We start from the raw sequence: 13814 nt of genomic DNA, 5'->3' as shown, positions 1-13814 counted from the left end.
AATTCAATTTACAACAACTTGTGAAAATTCATGTTCGATCAGCTGCGCATATGCATCTACCTTGATCATTGTGATATGTTTGAAATCAACAAAAAATAAGGCCATGTTTATATTATAGCCTTTTGCAGGGTTAACCTTCTTTACAGTGTTCGAAAATAAACACTATGGTATCGTACCGTACCGTTCTGTACCGTACCATGGTGGATAGGTACGCTACGATAATGTACCGTACCGGTACACAAACACTAAAAAATATTTTAGTGATACTGTACCGGAACACAAAGAAAATCTTACTGTACCGACTGCGGTACACAACGATTTTTAGTGTACCGACTGCGGTACAGTATGATTATCGTAGTGTACCACTGGTCGGTTCACTAAAACATAACGTACCCGTAATGTACCGTACATGTGTGTTTTGTAAATTGTGATGAAAAATTATATGTTTTTGAGAATAAGGGCAAGAATAGTTACTAAAATACAAGATTATATAAATTAAAAGCACGAAGGTGGTAAATTCGGTCGGTATACGAATTTTGAGAAAATTAGTGTAAAATATGAAAATAGCTAAAATTTCCAACCAATACATATTTTAATAATTTCTATACGAAGTTTTAAGTGAACCACCCTCTATTATAGCATTAGGTTTAAAACCCATATTATTAATGTACATATGTATTTCTATTTACTCGCTTTGAGAAAATTTTATTAAGGACTCATTAGAGTCCTTGTAGTCAATGTATACATATATTAAAAAACTGTTTTTTAAATATTATTTGTTCCCTAGTTAAATAATTAGACAGTTTTTACAAGTAAAAAGGGGTGATAATGCATGTGTCATAAAACCATTTCTATGAATAGAAAAGAATAACGTTAATATGTTGGTGTCATAATGATGTTTATTTGCGGCAAAAGTCAATTCATAAAAAGGTTATGTTTGTTGTCCAATCCACATGAACAAACAAAACAGCCACAGTCGGATCACTAAAGATTGAATCTCCAGCTAATATATTTTAAATTTTTAATATGTTTATTCTGTTCAAGTTTTAATGTTGATATGTTTGAATTAATTAAAATAAAATTGCATAAAACATAAAATCCGTTTGTAATAGGTAACAAAACAAAATGGTAAGAATATGAGAATAATGCCTCAAAAACTCAAACTTTAGAAGGCTTCTTCGTAGTGGTAATGCCATAATTTGGATAAGAACAGCTCTAGATTGGCAAGTGTTTAGTAAATTTGTATTTTTACCCATATAACGGTACCTGCCGATTTTCGGTATTTTAAAGATTTCTACCACATTTTCCCACCGAAATGGCTTAGATTTGTTATCTAGTGTCCGTTGGGGTTATACATACATTCCTATAAGAATTTTCGGTACAGGTCCACGTTTTTATATAGCCCCCATAGAACGGTTCCGCCGATATTGGTTATTTTGAAGGCCACGTTATCCAACCAAATTAGTTGAAACTTGACATTTAGTCCACGTTGGGAGTATAAAATATTCCGACGGAGAATTGTCTGCACAGGTTCACGTTTTGATATGGCCCCCATAGAAAGGTACCGCCTGAATTTCGCTTATTTTAAATAGAAAATAATAATAATAAAAACAATTATAAAATATTTTGTTGCAGCTAAAACTTTACAAATTTTGTAAGAAATATATGTACTAAAAATAAAATAAATAAATCTACGCGCCATCCTGCGACACTCCCTACTAAATAGCTTTAACAAAGTACACAATGTGAAAGAAAAGCGGATGTCACGTGATTTACATATGTGTAAAATCCGAGTTACAATAAATAACATATTATATAAAATATTTTTTAACTCAAAAGAGATTTAAAAATTATTTGTAAAATATATTATAAAAACCAGTCCATAAATTGTGAACAAAAAATTAACCGTTATTCCGCTTTGGCTGATGTAAAACTAATTATTTTAACTGTCGTTACACCTTAGACATCTTAGATCAATACCGTACCAATAATTTTTAAATAGGCGTATGTGATTTTTTTCAGTTTTGGCGCGATATATCGGTATTTTTTCCACTGTTCGTTTGGCCCAAAAAACATCAATGTGACACCAACACGTGCCTTATTACTTTATACAAATATTTTGGATATACATATGTATATAACACAATTATGGGGTCAATTTATATAGTCTTCCATAATAAAACAAAAAACCATTAAACATTTTACATTTTCTCATAATTCATAAAAACACATCTATGGTACATTACAGATATGTATATTATTTTCATTGTACCAACAATACGAACTACGAATTTTTACTGCTTCGACTTTTTCAGTGGTACCACAAAGTAACAGGCAAAATTCTCGTTGATCGTCCACATTACCTTGCTATGAATAGATTTTCTGTTATTGGTGCCACCAATAATAATGATTTTGCCCGAGGGGACTTTTGTCGAAAAAAAACATCCTTATGACGTCAATTCGAAACCTCATACTGGTGTTATGATAAATACATTCCATATTGAAAAAATCATATTAAAATTTGTAATTTGGCTACAAATACTTTTAAATGTGTAAATAAAAATAGCTTGGAAAAACCCTTAGTGATGAACGATCACCTTTAGCGAATACTGTTCACTACAAGCAAAATAGATGGGTATTTTTTGTTGGTACAGGTAATATAAATGTGGATTGTATAGCAAATATTACATTTGTCTGAATAATATTTTTCCAAAGAAATGATAATGACATCAAAATAGTAAAATTATTCTTTACTCATTCATGTAAACGATTTTATAATTCACAATTGTTATGTTAACCTTGTATAACAACGGCGTAAGCCGCTGCGTATACGACGTCGTGATTGTGTGCAACACCACACACACTTATCGTGTGTTCCCCTTCACACATTTTCGTTCATTTTTCTTGACAATGTGGCATCACTGTCAATAGAAATGTCAAACTTCGGGCATGACAAGAACGCCGAAGGCGAATGCATTCATTTCAATTTTACCCGCAAACCGGCCAGTCGTCCAATAAGGAAAAATTTGCAAATTAAGAATTTGCTGGACAAATCCGCCATTTTGAATAGCTCCCGTTCGAGAATATCATAATTCTAATCTTCGGGAATAATTATTAAATATTTTCCGTACGGAACATTAAAATAAATGCGGAATTAAAAACCAACAATAAAAGGGTGAGTTTAGTGTGGAATTTTTAGTTTTGCCAAACCGGCATACTAACATTGGCGTGTGCAATTTTTTTGCTTTTACCCAACAGGTTGACCAAAGGCACATGGCGGTTGGCATTAACAATTCGGTACGGCACTCCCCGCAAAATTCCACCACATTAGGCATGAGTGCAGTGCAAATAATTTCAACACCGATTTAAGGCTTTTCTTTTTGTAAAAGCCACCCGTGTTCACAAAACGAGTTTATTGGGGAAATATTTTTTTTTGCCCGGCAATAACACCTGCCCACACATACATTCCCTCTCAAATATTGGACAACAGCCGTAGCCACCGTCATTGCCTAGAATCGTCCGGAAATCATTATATTTCCTGTGACAAAATAATTTGCTGTGTTTCTTGTTAACCATCACCAACAACATATGGTGAACGTGCACCATCATAAATCCGAAGCCATAGCCATTTCATAACCACCTTTTTGCCAAGTTTAAACGAGGAGTGACGTCACAACATCACTGTGGAAAAGTGATGCAACTTAAAGCAACAATATGGTATAGCAGTCCCGCTGCACGAATGCATCAACTATGACATCACAACAACCACCAGTTTATGATAACCTCAGTACACTACCTGAATGAAAACAAATAGGAATAGTCAAGGAGCGTTCTGGACAAGTAATCCTGAAACATTTTGGAGTTACAGATAAGTACCGAGATAACACAAATATTGCAGTAGATTAACAAGAGTAGTGTTTTTATAACGGTACACATTTCCAGTTAGTGTAAATTATTGGTTTCATTTAGTCTCTCATATTTCTCCACCACAGGTGGGGGAATAAGAGAACTAGTTTTTCTACAACATAAGAATCGACGGACAGCCGATCTCGTTCTATAATTATGGTGCATTATATATTACGTATTATGCGATATTATCTAGCATAAGCGTGTATACACATTCTATGAATACTTTGTGTAAAACTATCGAATTCTTTATAACGGTACGTCTCCATACCTAACGGTACGCATGTACAGCACCACTATGTACAGTCACGTTTTTTGCACATTCTTTTGATGAGTCAATTTACCTTGTCTTCTTCCAAATTTTATACGTATTTTGGTACATAAGCAATAACTTTGGATAGGCATGTAAATCTTTTTGGAAAATGCTGAAATTTTAATCATTAAAAAAATATTAGTTTCTAATGGAAGCCAAGTGGTGATTAATTTCGGTCTCAAAAATCAAGTCGAGATTTATTTATGGAATCTTGGAAATCGATTACAGAAAGAATATGTGGTAATCTATAACAATTTCAGATAAATTAAAATTGATTTATATCAATTTCAATTGATTTAAAACAGTTTTAATTGGATTTGTTATTGGAGAGAAATACTGATGTGAATTTAATTCCAATTAAATTTAACTCGGTTTATACCATTTTGAGAATCGATTCAGGTTTTGGATAGAGGATTCCAAATCACAAAGCAGTCTTTGAATTGAGATCTTAAGTACGATTTAGCAATTGTGCTTTTCTTGTTGGTTTATCATCGAGTTTGGTTTTCATAGTGAAGTTTATAAATTTAATAGAAAATATATCGTTGAATATTAGAAAAATTAAGCACCATGATTTTCAATTTCGGGCCATTCTTTTAAAACGATTTATGCCATTCAATTCAAGCTGTTTAATATCAATTATAAATTGATCTCATACCCGATTATTATTCGAACATCATTTTTTTTTTGGATTTTAGTACGTATCAATTTTGGAATTACAAATTTAAAATCGTTTGAACTAGTACCGCTTTAGTTCTGGAGACTCCCGTGAGGCCAAACATACCTCAAATTTATATCAATATTTATTCTAGATCATAAACTAATTACAGTGATTTAAATTTGATCATATATTCCCCCCTCCATGTTACCCCCTTTCCCATTATTCTTAATTGATACCATTTCAACTTCGATTTGTGAATGTCTATCCCAAAAACAATTAGTATAAAACTTTTGGATTTAGATTAAAATTTAAACAAAAATATTCTGAAACCTTCGTGAGCTCAAAAAGGTAGTAATCAGGATTACAAAATTTATCTTCGCTTCTTTTATAAAAGTGCGCAATGGCACAATTATCTGGGATGGACATCTGTTCATTTTAGACTCATTTAATTCTTTTCCATACGTATGTATATACATACAAATTGTATTATTAACTTGTCATCGTTTTTTTTTTATCCCAGCTAGTCTATAAATAAGACAATTTATCTTTAGATTTAATTTACGATCTACGAAATACTCCCGCTTATTATAAACGATTATACCTTGAATAAATTGATATGTGAATTGTTATCTGAAAATAATTGTTAAACCTAAATATGTTTTAGGAACATTCTTATAAGGTAAAGTAGTAGGAGGGTTCAGCCAATGCAAATTTTGGGAGTCATCATCATCGATGAGACTCATTGGGGATTTTGTAGAAAATCCATTGGGAGGGCATGGTATCCCAACAAACACCTTGGGTACCCATATCAACAACAACAATATCATATCATTTTTTTTGAAATAAAGCATCCTGTTTGTGATTGATAATGAATCAATTTTGTTTATGGCTAGTCAGGAGTGGCCACTGAGCTAGACCGAATTTCTTCAATGGCAAGTGTATACCAGCGACATCTTGGTATGCCTCATTCCCCTTTACACTTCCGACATAGTTACATAACAATGGCGCCCAACGTATAAGCCAATGTCTTAGGTTCAACTCCCATCAATGGGAATTGTTCCTGAACATTAGGTGTATGAATTTTTGTTTGATTGGTTTTCAGTATGTCTTGAGTTGTTGTTATATTACAACATACCAATTGCGACTTAAGGTCAATTAAATTTTAACATCATTTCTTGAATTTCATCTTAAAGAAAAGAGTTTTAGTCGTCTTGCAAGCCTGAGTTTATGTCTAGCTGCAATTTTGTGACAAAACTTCTGCGTTATTGAATTCATACTTCGACTTTCTTTAAAGCTTTATAATATATTGTCATCTGCAGTTGATTATTTATGATCATTTGCATGATTTGCGATATTATAGATGCTTTAATATATTGATTTATTAGAATTGAAATTTTTGGGGAAAATTTTTGACTGCGCTTTTCAAAGATAATGAAGATAGTTTGTTGTTGTTGATTATTCTTTTTTTATCCTGGCTGATACCTTAACCTTCTACCAATTACCTTATACATTTTATGAAATAATTTTGACCCGAGATTATTAGAAATTTTTCTGGGAATTTTTGAGGATAAAATTATTGATATTTATTCGATTGTTGGCACATTTAAGACATATTAGTTTTCGTAATTATCTGGCACCTGCACTAGTAACAGCTTTTGGCAAACTTTTTTCCTGTTTCTGGTTTGAGATTTGATTATAGAGTATCGTCGTGGGATGTTTTGAAAATTTTTTCCGATCGTTAGTTTGGATCTGTGGTTCATCAGTTTTAGTCAGTTTTTTTTTCTCAAAACTTTGTGATAGTTAATTACTATTCACTTTGCTTACATTTTCCGTGGTAGTTACCATTCTATTTCCGATTGCGTGAGGCATAGGGTCGTCGCCCTCAAGACATTTGTTGTTTTTTTTTATTTCTATTAAGAGACGGCAGGAGGTGTTTGATAGGCTCAAACTACTGACTGTTAGTTCTTTCTCTTAAAATATACAGGCTTTAAGTAGTAGTATATTTTTGTTTGTTTTCACGTACACACAGGGTGTACACAGAACTGGACTAACTGTACCCGAAGACTGGTCTTCAGTTCGACTCGAGGTCAGCTGAAGTACCTTAAGGTTGTAGGGGCGGATAGTCTGGAGAGCCTTCGGACGGCAGCGCTCAACCTTGAGTTGGAGCATTTTCCGTAGGACTGGTTGTTGTCTGGTTGTCGATTTCCCAGTGTATCTTTAGAAAGCCGTTCTATGCTTAACTAAAGATACACTGAAGAGACCTCGAGAAACTCTTTGAGGAAATTCTAACCGGCAACAATCACTCCTACGTTTGAACAGTCTACTCCATAGAACAATAGGGGTAGGCGAAGAGAACTGAAGAGCCTATCGAAGTTCTATTTTTTCCTTTTACCAGCCAAGACTATTTATTCGAATATTATTCGAACTAATTTTACCCGGACTTACAAAATTTATACTGATCTACCACAGCCTAGAGAAAATGATCTATTGCCTCGATTTATTCTGTTGTACAGAATTTCTGAGCATTTGTTCTGGTTTTGAGGAACTTTGCAAGATTTGTTGTGTTTTTTATTCGATTCTTTTCGAAACACCTGACCTGTTGTAGCCATTCAGTATTCTGGTTGTGTTTTGTTGCGTATGCGAATTTCAATATTGGAACATCCCTATATGAAATTGAGGACTTACGCGGTAGAAAAATAGGCGTTTACCACGCAAAAGATTTACAGCACATGGTGCCAACAAAATAATTTGCCCGGCTTTCGTTTTTTTTGATGACTTTTCTGTTCTCTTAATCTCAGGGTCGCGGTTCTTCCCCACCCTAAGCATACCTCGGTTAACTTCCCGAATCAGTATGGCTTCGGCAGGCCTATGCCAACGTGTTCGGGTTTGTTACGTTAACCTTGTATAACAACGGCGTAAGCCGCTGCGTATACGACGTCGTGATTGTGTGCAACACCACACACACTTATCGTGTGTTCCCCTTCACACATTTTCGTTCATTTTTCTTGACAATGTGGCATCACTGTCAATAGAAATGTCAAACTTCGGGCATGACAAGAACGCCGAAGGCGAATGCATTCATTTCAATTTTACCCGCAAACCGGCCAGTCGTCCAATAAGGAAAAATTTGCAAATTAAGAATTTGCTGGACAAATCCGCCATTTTGAATAGCTCCCGTTCGAGAATATCATAATTCTAATCTTCGGGAATAATTATTAAATATTTTCCGTACGGAACATTAAAATAAATGCGGAATTAAAAACCAACAATAAAAGGGTGAGTTTAGTGTGGAATTTTTAGTTTTGCCAAACCGGCATACTAACATTGGCGTGTGCAATTTTTTTGCTTTTACCCAACAGGTTGACCAAAGGCACATGGCGGTTGGCATTAACAATTCGGTACGGCACTCCCCGCAAAATTCCACCACATTAGGCATGAGTGCAGTGCAAATAATTTCAACACCGATTTAAGGCTTTTCTTTTTGTAAAAGCCACCCGTGTTCACAAAACGAGTTTATTGGGGAAATATTTTTTTTTGCCCGGCAATAACACCTGCCCACACATACATTCCCTCTCAAATATTGGACAACAGCCGTAGCCACCGTCATTGCCTAGAATCGTCCGGAAATCATTATATTTCCTGTGACAAAATAATTTGCTGTGTTTCTTGTTAACCATCACCAACAACATATGGTGAACGTGCACCATCATAAATCCGAAGCCATAGCCATTTCATAACCACCTTTTTGCCAAGTTTAAACGAGGAGTGACGTCACAACATCACTGTGGAAAAGTGATGCAACTTAAAGCAACAATATGGTATAGCAGTCCCGCTGCACGAATGCATCAACTATGACATCACAACAACCACCAGTTTATGATAACCTCAGTACACTACCTGAATGAAAACAAATAGGAATAGTCAAGGAGCGTTCTGGACAAGTAATCCTGAAACATTTTGGAGTTACAGATAAGTACCGAGATAACACAAATATTGCAGTAGATTAACAAGAGTAGTGTTTTTATAACGGTACACATTTCCAGTTAGTGTAAATTATTGGTTTCATTTAGTCTCTCATATTTCTCCACCACAGGTGGGGGAATAAGAGAACTAGTTTTTCTACAACATAAGAATCGACGGACAGCCGATCTCGTTCTATAATTATGGTGCATTATATATTACGTATTATGCGATATTATCTAGCATAAGCGTGTATACACATTCTATGAATACTTTGTGTAAAACTATCGAATTCTTTATAACGGTACGTCTCCATACCTAACGGTACGCATGTACAGCACCACTATGTACAGTCACGTTTTTTGCACATTCTTTTGATGAGTCAATTTACCTTGTCTTCTTCCAAATTTTATACGTATTTTGGTACATAAGCAATAACTTTGGATAGGCATGTAAATCTTTTTGGAAAATGCTGAAATTTTAATCATTAAAAAAATATTAGTTTCTAATGGAAGCCAAGTGGTGATTAATTTCGGTCTCAAAAATCAAGTCGAGATTTATTTATGGAATCTTGGAAATCGATTACAGAAAGAATATATGGTAATCTATAACAATTTCAGATAAATTAAAATTGATTTATATCAATTTCAATTGATTTAAAACAGTTTTAATTGGATTTGTTATTGGAGAGAAATACTGATGTGAATTTAATTCCAATTAAATTTAACTCGGTTTATACCATTTTGAGAATCGATTCAGGTTTTGGATAGAGGATTCCAAATCACAAAGCAGTCTTTGAATTGAGATCTTAAGTACGATTTAGCAATTGTGCTTTTCTTGTTGGTTTATCATCGAGTTTGGTTTTCATAGTGAAGTTTATAAATTTAATAGAAAATATATCGTTGAATATTAGAAAAATTAAGCACCATGATTTTCAATTTCGGGCCATTCTTTTAAAACGATTTATGCCATTCAATTCAAGCTGTTTAATATCAATTATAAATTGATCTCATACCCGATTATTATTCGAACATCATTTTTTTTTGGATTTTAGTACGTATCAATTTTGGAATTACAAATTTAAAATCGTTTGAACTAGTACCGCTTTAGTTCTGGAGACTCCCGTGAGGCCAAACATACCTCAAATTTATATCAATATTTATTCTAGATCATAAACTAATTACAGTGATTTAAATTTGATCATATATTCCCCCCTCCATGTTACCCCCTTTCCCATTATTCTTAATTGATACCATTTCAACTTCGATTTGTGAATGTCTATCCCAAAAACAATTAGTATAAAACTTTTGGATTTAGATTAAAATTTAAACAAAAATATTCTGAAACCTTCGTGAGCTCAAAAAGGTAGTAATCAGGATTACAAAATTTATCTTCGCTTCTTTTATAAAAGTACGCAATGGCACAATTATCTGGGATGGACATCTGTTCATTTTAGACTCATTTAATTCTTTTCCATACGTATGTATATACATACAAACAAATTGTATTATTAACTTGTCATCGTTTTTTTTTTATCCCATCTAGTCTATAAATAAGACAATTTATCTTTAGATTTAATTTACGATCTACGAAATACTCCCGCTTATTATAAACGATTATACCTTGAATAAATTGATATGTGAATTGTTATCTGAAAATAATTGTTAAACCTAAATATGTTTTAGGAACATTCTTATAAGGTAAAGTAGTAGGAGGGTTCAGCCAATGCAAATTTTGGGAGTCATCATCATCGATGAGACTCATTGGGGATTTTGTAGAAAATCCATTGGGAGGGCATGGTATCCCAACAAACACCTTGGGTACCCATATCAACAACAACAATATCATATCATTTTTTTGAAATAAAGCATCCTGTTTGTGATTGATAATGAATCAATTTTGTTTATGGCTAGTCAGGAGTGGCCACTGAGCTAGACCGAATTTCTTCAATGGCAAGTGTATACCAGCGACATCTTGGTATGCCTCATTCCCCTTTACACTTCCGACATAGTTACATAACACAATTTTCACCCGTTTGGATATCATAAATGTCTAAATGCATAACATGGTAAACAACATTATATTTTCTAGAAATTTTCTCAATATTTATAAACGATTAAAATGTAATTAATTAATACAATATTGAATTTTATTTATTATACTTGCCTTTTTTGCCAAGAAAGCATATAACAATTCATATTTCCTCATAAATAAAAAAACACATGTATGGTACATTACCGGTACGTTATTTTTTTAGTGAACCGACCAGCGGTACACTACGATATTTTAGTGTACCGACTGCGGTACGCTACGATTTTTTAGTGTACCGACTGCGGTTCACTACGATTTTCGTTGTGCTCCGGTACGGTACGCTAAAATATTTTTTAGTGGTTGTGCTCCGGTACGGTACACTAAAATATTTTTTAGTGATACCGTACCTGGAGCGGTACGTTATTTTAGTGTACTGTTTCTTTTCGAACACTGCTTCTTTATGAGGATTTATATGAAATATAAGCAATGGAATTGACATTTGAAACCCAGTGGGTTTGTTAAATCTGGTTATATATAAACGTACTATAAGTGTAAACACCGTGGTGTATTTCAGGATTCAGTGAAATCCAGTGGATTTTGGAGCGTAGTGTAAACTTGGCATAATGAACTTATATCTAAAGCTTCGTTCCCGTACTTTTTAATAGTAAAACTCGTAAAAGAGAGAACTGCAAAAAAATTGTTCTCACACATAAGTTTTTTGAAATAGTTCGGGAACGGAAAAATGGAAAATACGTCAAAAAAACTGGAACAAATGTCAAAGTCGGCGTATCAGCCAATCAGACACCGGCAACCATGTTACTATTTTTTTACTCGCCCAAATTTGTCGTGTAAAAAGTTTTTAAAGAGAGCGTCATTCAGCGCCATTTTTGTTTAAAGAGAAGTGAACATTTTACAACTTTTTTGTGTACGGGAACGCATTTTCGAGTAAAATGTGTAAAAGTCGTAAAAATTGTAAAAAGTTTTTAGTTCTGGAACACAGCTAAAATTGCCTATTAGATCGAGTTTCCACTGCAGCAATTTCATAAATGTGTTTGTTTTAAAACAGAAATTAAAAATCAAAATTATGAATTTTTTTTTATTTGAGTCTTCTTCTTTTCAGTAAATGTACATAGTAATCATGGCCCAATTAATTAAGAGTTTAAATGTCAAAATTCATAAACAGAGGGGAAAAAATTTTTGAGGCGAATTTCTTTTCTGTCAATTCAGGTAGGTAGAGAAAAAGAGAAAATGTTGTTACCGTAGTTATTTTTGTTTGACGAAACAGAAAATACCAGCTGATCGAACTTGAACTGCTAAAATAAGTTATTGTAAATTAAATTCTCATACAAACACACAAATGTTGACATTTTACGTATACAACATTACATTTGTTTTCTTTTTTTTTTTCGAGATACATCTACCTGTTTCTATACAGTTCGACATTTCAATACCTCACAGCGAATTCAAATGACAAATATGAATTTTGACAGCTCAAATCGAAATCATCTGATTTTGCTATTACGACGACAACTCTGGCACGATTTCGTTTTCATGCTGTCATTCGGATTGCACGACGACAACTCTGGCACGATTCCGTTTTCATGCTGTCATTCGCAATGCACGACGACAACTCTGGCACGATTCCGTTTTCATGCTGTCATTCGCAAAAATATAATTGGGCCATGCAAATGACAAGGGAGGAGCGAAAAAAAGTGAAGAAGGGTTCACAAGTTGGAAAAATGAAAATAGTGCCGCATTTTGTGAACCCTTGAAAATATAATATGTGTTGCCATATCGTTATTTTATTATTTTACATTATTTACAAATAATTTTGCAATAACTAAATTCGTTATTTTTTTTTGTAAAACACTACTATATTTTAAATTAAATTAATATTTCTAAAACGAAAAATACTTTTTATCAACAATCCACTTTAAAAATACTTGGTAATTGATAAGACTATTAAATGTTTGATATGTGGCAATATCTGTAACAGCTGTTTTTTTTTTTTTTTTTGTTTCGACAGATACAATGTAAGACGTGCTAGGAAAAACCCCGAGAGAATAGGACGCTCAAATTTTTTCAAGCAAAAAAAAATTCTTATAATTGAATTTTTTTCACATTCATTAATTAAAATCGAATAAGTGAAAATGGTTTGGCCCGAGGCCAGTGAAATTACCTTAGAAGATGGGTACAAATACCCTGTACCCCGAATTAAAAAATATATTAGCTACAGGCGAGAATACATAGCAATCTTAAAAAAGCACAGGTATCCCCATAATGAAAATTGCTAATGTTCTACATGATTAGCCTGTTACTTTACTTTTGAAAATGGTAAAACCGGCAAAAGTAGTAAAACTTGTAAACTGCTCCCATATGAATTGTATGGTGTCTGAAGTAAAGGGACGCTTTTCGAGTAAAAAGTGGTAAAACTTGAAGATTCTTGCACGTAAAGGAACAGAGCTGATAAGTATGAAAATCTAGAAACGCATTTTGTCACAAAACGCAAGATGAAGATCATTTGTAATGACCGTGACACCATCAATAATATTGCTGCTGACGACGACCTTCGCAAGACATACAGCGTCTTTATACCTGCTGAGCTTTGCGAAATTAAGGCCGTAGTGCAAATACCAGCTGATAAAGAACTCACGGAAAAATTTCTATTTGAAAATCTAATTATCAAACATAAGGCCGAGTATGGACCAATTGATGAAAACATCGATATAACTGAAGTCGAGCGCTTCACCAAACCTGACCCTTCAACTGAAGGTAAGAGAATTAATTCGGAAGCGGTAATGTTGTCTTTCGGTGGTGACAAATTGCCATCCCACGTATCCTTAAACAAGGTATATTTTCCGGTGAAACCGTTCATTGAACGGATTCTTCAATGTAAGAGATGTTGGAAGTACGGGCATTCCGCCCGAGTTTGCAACCGATCGCACG

At 33.7% G+C, this 13814-nt stretch overlaps 2 long non-coding RNA genes across 2 annotated transcripts; both read left to right on the top strand.

The window, feature by feature from the left end:
* The first annotated feature begins 981 nt into the window (after positions 1–981).
* Positions 982–5514, top strand: LOC141401719 (uncharacterized). Its single transcript, XR_012412429.1, has 2 exons — positions 982–3175; positions 3259–5514. It is a non-coding gene; the product is annotated as an uncharacterized lncRNA (long non-coding RNA).
* A 2387-nt stretch (positions 5515–7901) lies between these two features.
* LOC141401175 (uncharacterized) lies at positions 7902–10495 on the top strand. The gene is made up of 2 exons (XR_012412280.1): positions 7902–8153; positions 8237–10495. It is a non-coding gene; the product is annotated as an uncharacterized lncRNA (long non-coding RNA).
* Positions 10496–13814: the final 3319 nt, after the last annotated feature.

The sequence above is a fragment of the Musca autumnalis genome, unplaced genomic scaffold (assembly GCF_047663935.1).
Source record: "Musca autumnalis isolate F117 unplaced genomic scaffold, ASM4766393v1 scaffold_4, whole genome shotgun sequence".
Taxonomy (NCBI): Eukaryota; Metazoa; Arthropoda; class Insecta; order Diptera; family Muscidae; genus Musca; species Musca autumnalis.
Note: the sequence above shows the minus strand (reverse complement) of the source record. Positions and strands in the feature narration are given on the sequence as shown.